The sequence below is a fragment of the Elephantulus edwardii genome, unplaced genomic scaffold (genome assembly GCF_000299155.1).
Source record: "Elephantulus edwardii isolate Elephantulus edwardi_28Jun2011 unplaced genomic scaffold, EleEdw1.0 scaffold00070, whole genome shotgun sequence".
NCBI classification, from domain to species: domain Eukaryota; kingdom Metazoa; phylum Chordata; class Mammalia; order Macroscelidea; family Macroscelididae; genus Elephantulus; species Elephantulus edwardii.
Window position 1 is genome coordinate 10,345,106 of NW_006399820.1, and position 13,647 is coordinate 10,358,752.

A 13,647-nucleotide genomic window follows, 5' to 3' on the forward strand; every position below is an offset into this window, starting at 1 on the left:
GAAATCAAAAGAAAGACTGCATTAAGGAAATCTGTTGTAAAAAATATCTCCAATGTGCTAAAGAGCAGTGAGGTCAATCTAGAGACTAAGGGGTGTCTGATTCAGGCCATGGTCTTTGCAATTACTTGCTATGCATCGGAAAGCTGGATAATAATCAAGGATGATAGAAGAATTGATGCCTAAAACTTAAAACTAAAAAAGTTTTAGTGTTGGAGAAGACTCTTGAACATATCATGGACTTCCAAGAGAACAATTAGATCTGTCTTGAAGAGGATGAAACCAAGTTGCTCCATGGAGGCAAGGATTTTGAAGCTCTGTCTCACATACTTTGGGCATGTGGCCAGGAGCTACTAGTCCTCAGAGAAGAACATCATGCTTGGAAAGAACATCATGCTTGGAAGTGTGGAGTGAAAACACATGAGAGAAAGATCCGAGATGAGATGGATTGATACAGTAATTAGGGTAATGGGGGTAGGTGTGTCAGAATCAATGAGACTGGCTCAGGATAGGACAGAGTTCAGAGCTATTGTACATAGGGTCTCTATGAGTTGTAGATGACTTGTTGGTATGTTACACAACTTTTTGACAATAGCAGCTAGAACTTCTTCCCTCATTACAATTGGTTCTTGATCTTATGCTACTTCCTAAAATGGTTCTGTGTCAACTACTTCTTTTGGTACAGTGTAAAGTAACTCTCTACATTTCCCCCCATCTTCTTTGGATGCTTCTTTCATGGTTGATGATTTTGATCAAAGAATTCTTCAGTATTGCAACTCAGGGCTTAACATTTGTTCAATTCTTTTAGCTTGAGAAATAATGAATGTGTTCTTCACTTTTGGTTTTCTTTTTCCAGGCCTTTGCACATTTCACTATAGCACTTTGATTTGTCTTTTCAAACTGCCCTTTGAAATTTTTGGTTCTAAACTAAGAGTGTCAATTTAAACAAAGTTCCTTGTCCTTTGTATGAATATTACTTAATCTCTCCCAGGGGGGAGAACAAACCTCTCCTCTGGTTTTTTAGCAAAGTCATGATCACATTGTGATTCAGAGATAAAGAAAAAAAATAATCTATGGCCACACCACCCTGAAATCATCCAATCTTATCCAAAGATTAAAAAAAATAGACTATTTGAAAAATGTTTGAAGGTTGCAACCTTCTGCAAACCAAATGATCTTAAATTTCAGGCTTAAGAGCACTTGCTTGAGTGCTAACTGGAATATTGGAGGTTGGAGTTCACAAAGAGGGGCCACAGTGCCTCAGGAATCTGGGAGTTTAGTTCAGAAAAAGGAGTCACTAAAGATACCTTGAATAGTTCTACTCTGACACTTAGAGAGCTGGTATTAGTTGGAATCAATCTGATGGCAATTGGTTACTAGATTATGTCTTTAAAAATCTTGCTGGAGATCATCCAGGCAGGTTTATGTTTAATTGGTCTAGAATGGAACCCAGACATCAGTATTTTTAAAAAGCATTCTAAGTCATTCTAATTACAAAGTTATGAACTTTGATTTAAAAGCAAGGCACACCTAAACAAATATTGCTTTTGTCTCAAAGTTTGGTTTAGAAGTTTAAATAATAGAAAATGGACAAGGAAAAGAAATTTAAACAGTAGACAGTTCAGAGAGAAACAGCATTTTTTTTTTTCAAATCCTGAGGACTGATCTTTGTTAAAAGTCCATCTAAAGAAGTATGTATGATTGAAAGGGCAGCACAAGTAATCTTGATGAAACATTAGGGGGAAATTGAAAAAATTGTTTTCAATTCAAAGAATTTGATTTTGCTTTAAGATGTCCTCTAGTTGTACATAGTAATGGAAAGTGTTATATATCTAAAGATAAGTCAGCCCAATAAAGTATTTCGGAGCCTGAACCACATTAAAAATACTATTTGAAATTAAATCAATAATTTCAAAATCAATACATTTCTCTCTCTCTTCCTTTCTCTCTCCCCTCCTTCCTCTTCCCTCTTCCCTCTCCCCGCTCCCTGCTCCCCTCTCTTCTCTTCTCTCTCTCTCTTTCTCTCTCTCTCCTCTCTCCTCTCTTCTCTTCACTTCCCCCTCCCTGCTTTCTCCCTCTTTTCTTCGAGTGATGGAGCCTATGTTTGTTGTTGAGGAGCTTTGCTCTTGTTGCTAGGTATCATTGAGTCAGCTACAACTAATAGCGATCTTATAAACCCTGCCTCATCCTGTGTCTTCCTCACCATTTCTGATATACTTGGGTTCATTGTTACGGTCATTTTGTCATTCTTTATTATTGAAGGTCATCTTTTTCTCTGGCCTTCTGCCTTTTCTAGCATGATGTCTTTTTTTTAAGGACTGGCCCCTCCTCACAAGATACCCAATGTATTTAAGACAAAGTTTCATTATCCTTGACTTTAAAAGAGCACTTTGGTTGCACTTCCAGCAAAATAGATTTTTTTTTTTATTTTTTTTCGTCTTTTGGCAGTCCATGGGATAGTCAGTATTCTTCTCTAAAACCATGATTCAAAAGCATCAATTCTTCTGTTATCCTTGTTTATTGTTCCACTTTTAGGTATCTAGCAAGTAATTGGAAAAAAAGCAGGGCTTGGATCAGGCATACTTTGGTCTTAAACTGACATCATGGCTTCTAGCACTGTGGAGTGGTCCATGACAGCAGATTTTCCCCATAATACATGTCTTTTAATTTCTTGATTGTTGGTACCAAGGTGGTTGATTGTAGAACCCAGTAAGATAAAATTGATGACAACTTCAATATTTTCTCCAACTATGATGAGACTACATATTGTCCCAGATATGATTTTTGTTTTTTGTATCAGGATATAATTAATATTGAAGGCTGTACTCATTGATCTTCTGCAACAATCATTTAAAGTCCTCTTTCCTTTCCTCAAGCAACGTTGTGCCATCTGTTTAAAGCAAGTTGTTGATTGGTGCTTTCTTCTAATCCTGATGCTATGTTCTTGTTCATAGCTTCTTGAAAGATTTGCTCAGTATACAGATTGAAAGGATATTTAAAAACTCAAACTAAAACACCTGAAACTCTTTGCTGTCAAATCAGCAATGACTTTTAGCTGTCCCTTCAACAGGTTTTCAGAGGCTGAAAATCACAAGGGAGGATATTGTCCATCTTTATTCTGTGGAGCAGCTAGTGATCTTAACCATTTGAGAGGCATCTTTGGATTAACAGCAAAATTCTCAATTCACTAAGCCACCACAGCTCCTTAGGGGCTGCCTCTTGTTATATGCCATCGAACTGGGCCCAACTCATAGCTGACCCTCCAGGAAGTTTCAGAGACAGTATAATTAAACAGGATCAGATGGCTCATCTTTTTCCTGTAGAGCGTCTGTTGGATTCAAAGCTTCAGGTTGGTAGTGCAACTCCTTACCATTATGTCACCAGAGCTCCCTAGAGCTTAGGATCTTATATATTGAAGGAGCTCAAATCCAAATTGCTAAATGGAGAAAAAAATGAAATGATCTCTAAACATCAAGATTGGAAACCCAATGGAGTGTCACCATGATTCAAAAGCCACTTCAACTGCCAACTATTTATATTAAGTAATTTTTAAATATTTGTAATATTGTTGACTGACTAATAAACTATTAAGTTATTGGCATTTAAAAAAAGCCACTTCAAGCTGGGGTTTTATAGGGAGCAATTGTTATCTGTCTGACCCCAAGGTGGTTCTTCCTTTGAAAGATCTCCAGTAGCTATCTCTTCCGTCTCCTGTGCAGTTTCTCCAGATGTGACTTTACCACTGCCATTTCCTCTTCTGGATTATTGCTTTTTCTCTGCTGCTCAACCTGCAAATTAATTTTATATCCTAACCATTTGCATTCAACAAATCAGAAAATTGGTGCTTTATGAGCTGTCATAGATTAACTATGTCCCCTATCCTACCAAATGTATATTAATTTAAATGGGCGATGAGTCTCAATATAATGCAATTATCCTATTTGTTGTAAATCCTAGCCTCTATAGTGTTAAATAGGCAAAATTGTTGTTGCCAGTGCCATCAAGTTAAGGTTCATAGCAGCTCTATGAACAACAAATCCAAAATTTGACCTAGTCTACACTAACCTCACAATCTCTACATGATCAAGCTCATGGTTTTAGTCACGGTGTTAATTTATCTCATTGAACATCTTCTCTTGCGCAGAATTAGAGACAATTACATAATTATGTAGTCTTTCCCCATGGTGCGATCAGATCAATGAACAAGCAATTTTAAGGGGATTAGTTAGGGCCAATCACAGCCCTGATTTGATGAAAGGTGGAGTGTCCCTGTGTGCAACAGCTTTTCTCTTACAAGAATGAAAAGGAGAGAAAAAGAAATTAGTCCTTGTTCTCTATGTATAGAGATTCTGTAAACTGGAGTTTTAGCTGTGGGATTATTATGCACCAGTTAATCTTACCACTCCAACTTCATTGGAAGCTACTTAAGAGCAGGGTCCATGTCTTTTATTTATCCCATATTTTCCACAACTTTACCTTGGACTTGAAAGTGGTGTAATGAGAAAGGAATATGCTCTAAAAGGATAAATGCTGTGCCTATTTTCTTATTGCTACTTACTAATGTCACATGTTACCAAATTTATTACATACAACTGAATATAGCACCTCTGAAAGATGACTGTAACTTATACATTTTTGGGGTTAAAAAGACATTTTTTGTTTTTTTTTAGGAAAAATATTTCTTATTGATATTTTAATGAAAGTTTACAGAAAACTTGAATCTCCATTCATTCATTGTTGTACCTTTTCCTTCATACCCCCCATTCACTTTTCTCTTTTAAAAATACTTTCATTGTTGCAGAATTTCCTCTGCCCTCACCCCTTAGTTCATTTTGCTCTAAACATTTTAAAAATAATAATTTCATTTACTCTTCATTTTAATCTGTAAACTAAGTAGATATTTTTACCTTAATTTATAGATGAGACAATTGAGCTTCAGAAAATTTAACAAATACTGGGGGGGGGGAATGTGCAACAAGAATGAATGGAAATCCAAGTTCTCTATAAACTTTCATTAAAATCCCAATTTAAAAAAGTAAGAAAACAAACAAATTAGCAAATACTAAAAACACAGCTACATGGTGGAGCAACCTTTTTAGACCCCCCAACTGTCATATAATTGAATTTCTACTCTGTTCATTTCATGGGGTTTTTGTGTGTGTGTGTGATATCAAAAGAATTTCCCCATATTTTCAGACAAGTCATTGATAAAAGTGTTTCCAAGGTCAGTTTTATTGGCAAAAAGAACACATTGTTATCAAGACAATTCTAACTTCTTGTGATCCTCTGTTAGATGTCTGAGACGGTAAATCTTAATGGGAGGAGGCTGCTCATCTTTTTCCCATGGAGCTGCTGACAGATTTAACTGCTGGAGACAGAGTTGGGGCGTTTGATTAGTAGAGAAATTTGCTAAGGACCACACCGTCAGAGACCTTATGGAGGAAGAAAGGACTATTACACATATTAAGTAACTTCTTGGGGGCTTTATTTCATGTATTCCTATCTCTTGAGGTGAAAATCATTACATCATTTCACAGATGAGAAAACAGAAGAATTAGTTAGTAGATTGCTCAAATTACAGCAAATAGTAAATGCAGAGGTGGTTTTACTACTAATTCTGTCTGAACCCCATATCCCTCCATTGTCCCTCCACATAAAACCATGCTCAGAAGTAATGCTCATATAATTCTAGATTTTGTCACTGATCTTAGTTGTGGTTGAGCCAGTTCTGAATCGTGGTAGAGTATGACCCAACTTCTACAAAGCAGACCTGCTTCTTAGGTGATGTTTTTAAGGTAGAGCTCCAAGCCCGTCTTCCAGATGCCTTTGGATGCTCTCAAACTACTGACTTTTCAATCAGTAGCCATCTGCTTAATCATTTGTGCCACCAAAGGACTTCCTAATGTTTCTTCATAGCTCATGCCATTTTAAAATCTGTGCTTGATTGTCTTCCTTTTTCCTTCCTTTTTTGGTGTATATTTTTAAAAAAATGTTTAGTTATAGACAGATTGCAAAAGGATTTCTTCAAGTTGGCCTCCATTTCCCCATTGTTTTCTGTTTGGTGATCATTCCTCGTTATGAGCTTTTCTTTTTTTCTTTTTCCAATCAGAGTAACATTTGCTGGGTAGTAGGCACTTGAAGATTTCTAGACTATAATTTAGAGATATTCCCAAGAAGCTAGAATATTTAGATTTCAAAATCCTGCTTTCATTTGGAAAACCATTTTATAATCTTCTTTTTCTCCATTCACTAATATATCTGTCCCACTAAAAATAACCAACAAAACCAAAACACCAAAAACCCTTCATGGTTGTTGAGTTAGTTCCATCTTAAAGCTGACCATCCATCAAGTTTCCAAGGCTGTAAATTGCAACAAGCTCTCCTCAGAGGTGATCTTTCTCCCACAGAGCAACTAGTATATTCAAAGTGTCTAAAAGAAACAGAGCAACTCCCTATGCACTGCATCACCAGGGCTCTGCACATATATCACAAGATAAGAAAGCTAAGGATGGAAATAGCCTCAGTGACTATATGGGGAAAATATCAAATTCCAATTCTCCATCATTCCACCTCTCACTGAAACCCCTGGAGCCAGGTCACACCTTGTTAAAGGACACTGTTCTTCATGTATAAAGTGCCCAAGATCTTGGAGACAAGCAAATTTGGCATCCCTATGACTCCATCACTTCAAACCTTAGGAATTTTCCACTAGCCCCCAAAATGCCAGCCTTGAGTGTAAAGTCCACAAGTTTTCTTCATGTATGACCTACTGACTACAGAATCAGGTTTTCTTTACCAGCTATAAGTAGTAATTCATCAGAACGACTCATAAGTATCACAGAAATCACAATACTACCATTACAATTTTATTATAGCAAAAAGGATGTAAATGAGGAGACACAGTAGAAATCGAAGAGGCTTCCAGGCAGAATACTTGTGCCCTAAAAAAGGGACAGGCTATTCCCCTTGTCTGCACATATCTATGTCTTTCACCAACCAGGAAGCTCATGGCCTTTTGTGTTTAGGTTCTCCTTCTATAACCCAGTTTGTTTGGATCATGCCTTCTACATCTTAAGTCAGCTAAGGTTGTCATAAAGATATGGCTAGCTCTGAAGCAGTCATATGATTAGCAGAAACCCTCAGGTATAGTATCGATATCTCCTAAATGATAGCCACTTCACCCATGGGAAAATGTCAAGAAGTAGCTGTTCTTCTGGAGAAGGATTGGCAATCTCTTCCAGTGCAATTTAGTGCCTCTGAAAACCCTCTGGAGGATTAGCTATGAGTTGGCTCTAATTTGATGATACATAGCAACAACAACAACAATAAGGGTTCTGGTTGTATAATCTGTATAATGCAGGTTGTTATTGAGTCTTCCTTCAATCTTGATATCACATGCCCAGTCTCTGGAATGTTTTGCTCAGCACACAGATTGAACAGATGTGGAGAAAAGAGACAACCCTGATGCATAACTTTTCCTTATTTTTAAATATGCAGTGTTCCTTTGTTCTGTTTTTGGCAACTGCTTCTTTGTCTATGTATTGTTTTTGTATAAGCACAATTAAGTGTTCTGAGATTCCCGTTCTCCTCTGTGTTACCCATAATATATTAAAATCTATATGATCAAAATCTCTTTGCATAATCAATAAAATGCAATAAACATCTTTATGATATTTTTTGCTTTCAAAAAGATTCATCTGACAGTAGCAATGATATCTTTTCTTCCCCTGACTCTTCTGAATCCAGTTTGAATTTCTGGAAGTTCCCTGTTGATATATTATAGCAATTGTTAATAATCTTCGGCAAGAATTTACTTGCTTGTAATAGAAATGATATTGTTTTTAAATTTTCACATCCTATTGGATCACTTTGCTTGCAGAAGGTGAAGGGAACATAAACATTTGTAACAGAAGATCAAAGACTATAGCTTTCAATATGGATTACATTTCAATATCAAGAAGACAAAAAAAAAAAAGAAGACAAAAATCCTCAGTACTAGACCCATAGGCAACATCATGATAGATGGAGAAAAGATTGAAACTATTAATGATTTACTCTTGCTTGGATCCACAATCAACATTTTTGGTACCAACAATCAAGAAATCAGAAGATGAATTGCATTGGGAAAATCTGATGTTCAGACACAATCCATACTGAATGCTGGACTCCTTGATCTTCTGTAACGAGTGCTTCAAGTAAGGTTGTGTCATCTGCATACAGCAGGTTATTGATAAGTCTCTCTCCAATCCTGGTGCCACATTCCTCTTTATAGAATCCAACTTCTTGGATAATTTACTCAGCATATAGATTGAACAAGTATGGAGATAGAATACATCCCTGACACACTCCCTTCCCAATTCCAAACCATGAAGCTTTCCCTTGCTCCGCTCACACAACAGCCTCCTGCTCCAGGTCCAGGTCCTACATGAACATAATCAAGTGCTCTGGGATTCCCATTCTTCTCAATGTCAGCCATAACTTGTCATAATCCACACAGTCAGATGCCTTTGCATAGTCAATAAAGCACAAATTGACATTCTTCTGGTATTCCTTACTTTCAGCCAGGATACATCTCACATCAGCAATGATATCCCAGATGCCACGACCTCGTCTAAATTCTACTTGAACTTCTGGCAATTCCCTGTCTGTGTACTGTTACAGCCATTTTTGGATGATCTTCAGTAGTATTTTGCTTGCATGTGATAGTAATGATATTGTTCGATGATTTCCACATTCAGTTGGAACACCCTTCTAGTGCGAATAAATGTGGACCTCTTCTAATCCATTAGCCAGACCATCATCTTCCAAGAGGGGCCAGTCCTTGGAAAAAGATATCATACTGGAAAGGTGAAGGGTCAGAGAAAGAGAGTAAGACCCTCAACAAGATGAACTAACACAGTGACTCTAACAATAGGCTGAAACATATCAGAAATGGTAAGATGGTGTAGGATAGGATAAGATTCAGATGTGTTGTTCACCGAGTTGTAGTCAACTCAAGAACACCTAACAACAGGGACTCTGGTATGGAGGTCTGGTCACCAATAGATAAAAAGTTGGGATGCCAATCTAAAGGCAGCTAGTTCAAATTCACCTGTTGCCCCATGGGGGAGAGATGAGCAATCTCTTCCCAAGTGATTTACAGCCTGTGGAAAATCCCTGACAGGATCCAGTATGAGTTGGTTCCAACTCCATGGCAATAAGACAAGGAGATCAGGTGGTGTATCACCCTGCTGATCAAAAGACTATAAAAGTAAGTTTTCTTGAGGTTTGAATCCACCAGCTGCTCTGAAGGAGAATATAAGCAATCTCCTGTATTTTTACAGTCTTGAAGATGTGATGGAAGGTCAGCTATAAATCAGAATAGACTTGGTGGTAGGGAATGAATTAGATTCGCTGTGATGTAGGGCATCAAAGCTATTTATACTCTTCATTTTTTTTGTTGTGATGCATATATTGGGGGGAACCCTAAAATGTTTTTCCAAATGAAAGCAAGGCTTTCAAAGGGAAAGTATGCTAGCTTCCTGGAAATTTCTAAATTTAATTCTGGAAATCTTTAAGAGATAAGAAAAAGGCTTCTAGAGCAACAATGAATGAATGAAAACCCAAAATCTCTGTAAATGTTCATTAAAACTGATAAAATTTAATAATAATTTAAGAAAAAGGCTTCTAATGGCAAAGTTGGCAGTTAAAATCCCCTGCTATGCAGGAGAAAGGTATAGTCTCTTCCTCTTAAGATTTACAGCCTCAGAAACCTGATGGAGACTCACTACAACTCAGAATAGAATCTGTGGCAGTCAGTGGTTTTGAGGTTTGGTTTTAAGAGCCTTGGTGGTGTTATGGTACTTAGCTGCTAACTAAAAAGTCATTAGTTACAACCCAGCTGCTCAGAGGAAGAAAGATGTGGCAGTCTGCCTCCATAACGGTTTGATTTTTGCAAATACTAAGGGACAGTTCTACCCTGTTTTATAGCGTCAGTATAGCTCAGAATCAACTCAATGGCCATGTGTGTGTGGAGTGCCTTGCTGGTACCGAGGTTAAAGAGTGAAAGTTTATGCCTATCAACTACTTCTTGGGAGAATGATGAAGCATTTGCTTTCATAAAGATTTTCAACTTTCAGATCTCCAGAAGGCATTACTACTAATAAGGCTGCTATGAGTTGGGATCAACTTGAAGGCAATATGCTTTTTCTTTTGTTTTAACTAGTTTATTGGGAAAAGTTAACATGGTGTTCTAGTGGTGTAATGACTATAATTTCTATTTTAAATGGAATTGTTTAATGATCCACCAAGCATTTCTTTAGGAGAGGAACTGGCAGTCTGTTTCTGTAAATTCAGCTCACTGCTGTTAGATGCCATTAAGTCCACTATGACTCATAGCGACCCTAGAACAACAGATGCTAATCTTATTCTATTCTTCACTGTCCTCGTATTCTCTAATATACTTGGGCTCATTTTAATTGTCACTGTGTCAATCCATCTTGTTGAAGGTCTTCCTCTTTTTCTCTGACCATCAGCCTTTCCCAAGATGATGCTTTTCTGCAAGACCTGGCCCCACCTGAAAACATGCAGAAAGTATGTGATATGAAGTTTCACTACCCTTGCCTCAAAGGAACACCCTGGTTTCACTTCCTCCAATACCTAGCTATTTGTTCTTTTGTCAGTTCATGGGATATTCAGTACTCCTCTCCAACACCACAATTCAAAGGCACTGATGCATTGTGTTGGGTTTCACTCTTTAGGAGGGAAAAAAATCCTTCAAGATTTGTGTTTACAGATAGATTGAAAAATTGCCTGAGAGGCAGATTAAAATACTTTATTTATTTTCTGTTTATTAGGAATGGAAAATTTACTGACCTGGGAAAATAGAAATGCAAGGATCTGAGCACAGTGTCCCTGGTGGAATAAGATTGTGTTGAGGGTGAGAGGAAGTAACCAACTACTTATACTATCCTTACACAAACAACTTCCAATACATAGGTGAAGAAACACACAGACTGTTGGGATGTAAAAGGTCAAGGAGAAACCCTCATCTGCTTAACTTTATCTATCTCTGCAAGCATGACTATAGACAAGAAGGGCAAGAGTCAGTCTGCCTCAGGGATAGTCACTAAAATAAGGAGCTACAGAAATAAGTCCAATGGACTGTTGGGTAAGGGGTTGCTCTGCAAATCCAAAGGCAAGTGGTTCGGATCCATCAGCACCTGTGAAACAGAAAGATGGACAATCTTTTTCTGTGTGACATACAGCCTTTGAAACCCACTGGATGGTCAGCTATGAGGTGGTTCTGATTGGATGGCACAGTACAACATCAACAAATAAAACTCATCTCTTGTTGTTGTTGTTGTTAAGAGCCATCGAATCACAGGTGACTCATAGCAACCCTATGACCCTATGAAGTAGAGTCCTTGATACTTGGGTGTCTTTCATCCTCTCTCCAGGTTCATAGGGTTTCTGGAGGCAAGCTATTATGGAAGTGGATGCCACTCCTCCTTCCAAAACTAACTAGATCCCCTTAAATGTGGCTACTCTGGGATATTTGACACATGCCACCTTGATGCTTCTAAATGGCTCTCACAAACATTCCACCAATAGGACAATATCTCTTGAGTTCAGGTTTTGGAGAGTTGCAAAAGAAAGCCACAGAAACAGTAAAGGGTACAGAAAACAACAACAACACAACTCTTAAGCATAGAAGGCCAAGAATAGAAAAAAAAAGAATATATTGTTTTCTCAAAGTAAGATAATTTAACAATTTTAGAAGTCTTTTCTACACACCAGGGTACAATCTGCACTCATTGCACATAAACTGCAGACAAGACTCCCCGCCCTACCCACCCTCGCCCCCATATCCCATAGTAAATACTCCTGGGGATGTTAGACATTTACTTGCTCCCACTCCATCTACAGAATCTTCTATTGGGTGTATTCCCAGGGAACAAGATGTACAGGATAGTCTGCCCAAGGAATAGGGAAATAGTCCAAAGTAATTCCTCTTGATTTTGTCGCCTTTTAAGGCAAATCCAGGTGCTATCATTGGCTGGGGCAATCTTCCACAGGCGTCATACAGCAGAAAAAATGGAGCCTTCCACATAGTCAATAATCTGATTAATTCCTCCTATCAGCTATCATAGCAGCTCACCTGGTGAAAGCATTCCCTTTCACCTATAGGTGAAAAGACAAGGCAGTTACAGGCACCTACATAAATCAGAAGGCAAGCAGTAGTATTAGATGTACTAGGAACATTTCCTGGGCAGAGCCTTTCCCCTGGTTTACAATACCACACCTTTGTCCTAAAGGCTTTTCTGAAATGGTAATTGCAGTGTAATCTAAGGAAGAGGTGACTTCATAATCTCCATATTATAATTCATAAACTTAATACCAGTGAAACCCGGGGTATGATGTCCTTACTGAGCTTATAAATGTGGAGAGACTTGGGAAGTGTTGCTAGAAATCATGGGATAGTTTGCAAACCCTTCTCTTGCCCTAATCTCGAAGGATCCAAAAGCCAAACCATTGGGGGCTAGTTGCCAGCTGCATGGGAGGGTTCACAACTGTCTTTTCCAGTGGAAGTTCCTGTGGCAAGGGCAAAAGAGTGTTACTAAATTGCCCAAGCTGGAGAAACATACTGTATTTGGTTACAATAACCTGTATCCTCATTGTTTTCTGGGGAACATGCCTCAATTCCTGCTATGCACTCTTGCACTGGGCAAGTTTATTGATGATATTCATTGATACATCAGATGGTTTTAGGTAAGCTCCTAGTCCATTGCTGTAAGGAGTGGGTCTCATGTTTCAAAGTCTGTTTCAACAACCTATTCATGCATTCAATGAGACCTGTTGCTTTTGATTTGATTGAAGTGGATGAAAATGTAAGACAATTTTTATCTGGTCAGGCCATTTCTGAACTTCATGTCCTGTAAAATGAGTTCCTAGGTCATTGTCAATATCTATTCTCCTGCCATTTGCAGCACATAATAGCTGAAGACCCCTGGATGTTGACCTCTGAGTAGCACACTTGCAGGGTATGCTTGTGAGGGCCCAAGAGCAATGTTCACACAGATAAGGTCATGCCTACATAAGCAGAGGCCCTATGTAGTCAATTTGCCACCTCTAAGCAGAGGTTTCTGCCCTTGCATGTGCCCCAGAGAATGGGGAGTGGGGGTGTGGTGCCTCTGAGAGGAGCTAGGGTATTGTTGACAGGCCTTGATAATTTACTTAATGAATGAAGGAAAACCTAATTCCTTGGCTAACCAATAAGCATCATTGGCCCTCACGGCTTGTTTTAAGGTGTAGCCGTTCTGCCACTGGTTGGTGAGCACTTGTCACAAGGCTCTCAGGTGAACTAATTTGTCTGCCTGATGTTCTCAGGGGGAGAGAAAACATTATGTGCAGATACATGCATATGAATTATTTGCTCAGTACCCTCATTGCATAGATATGGAAAAAGGATACAATCCTGATACACGCCTTTCCTGATATTAAATCATTCAGTGTTCCCTTGTTTTAACAATTGCTTCTTGATCTATGTGCAGGTTTACATCAACAATTAGTATTCTGGAATTCTTTTCAGTGTTTCCATATTTTTTTTTATGATCCATAAAGTCAGATGCCTTTGTGTTTAAATAGTAAAACTCAAGCAGCTTTTTTTTT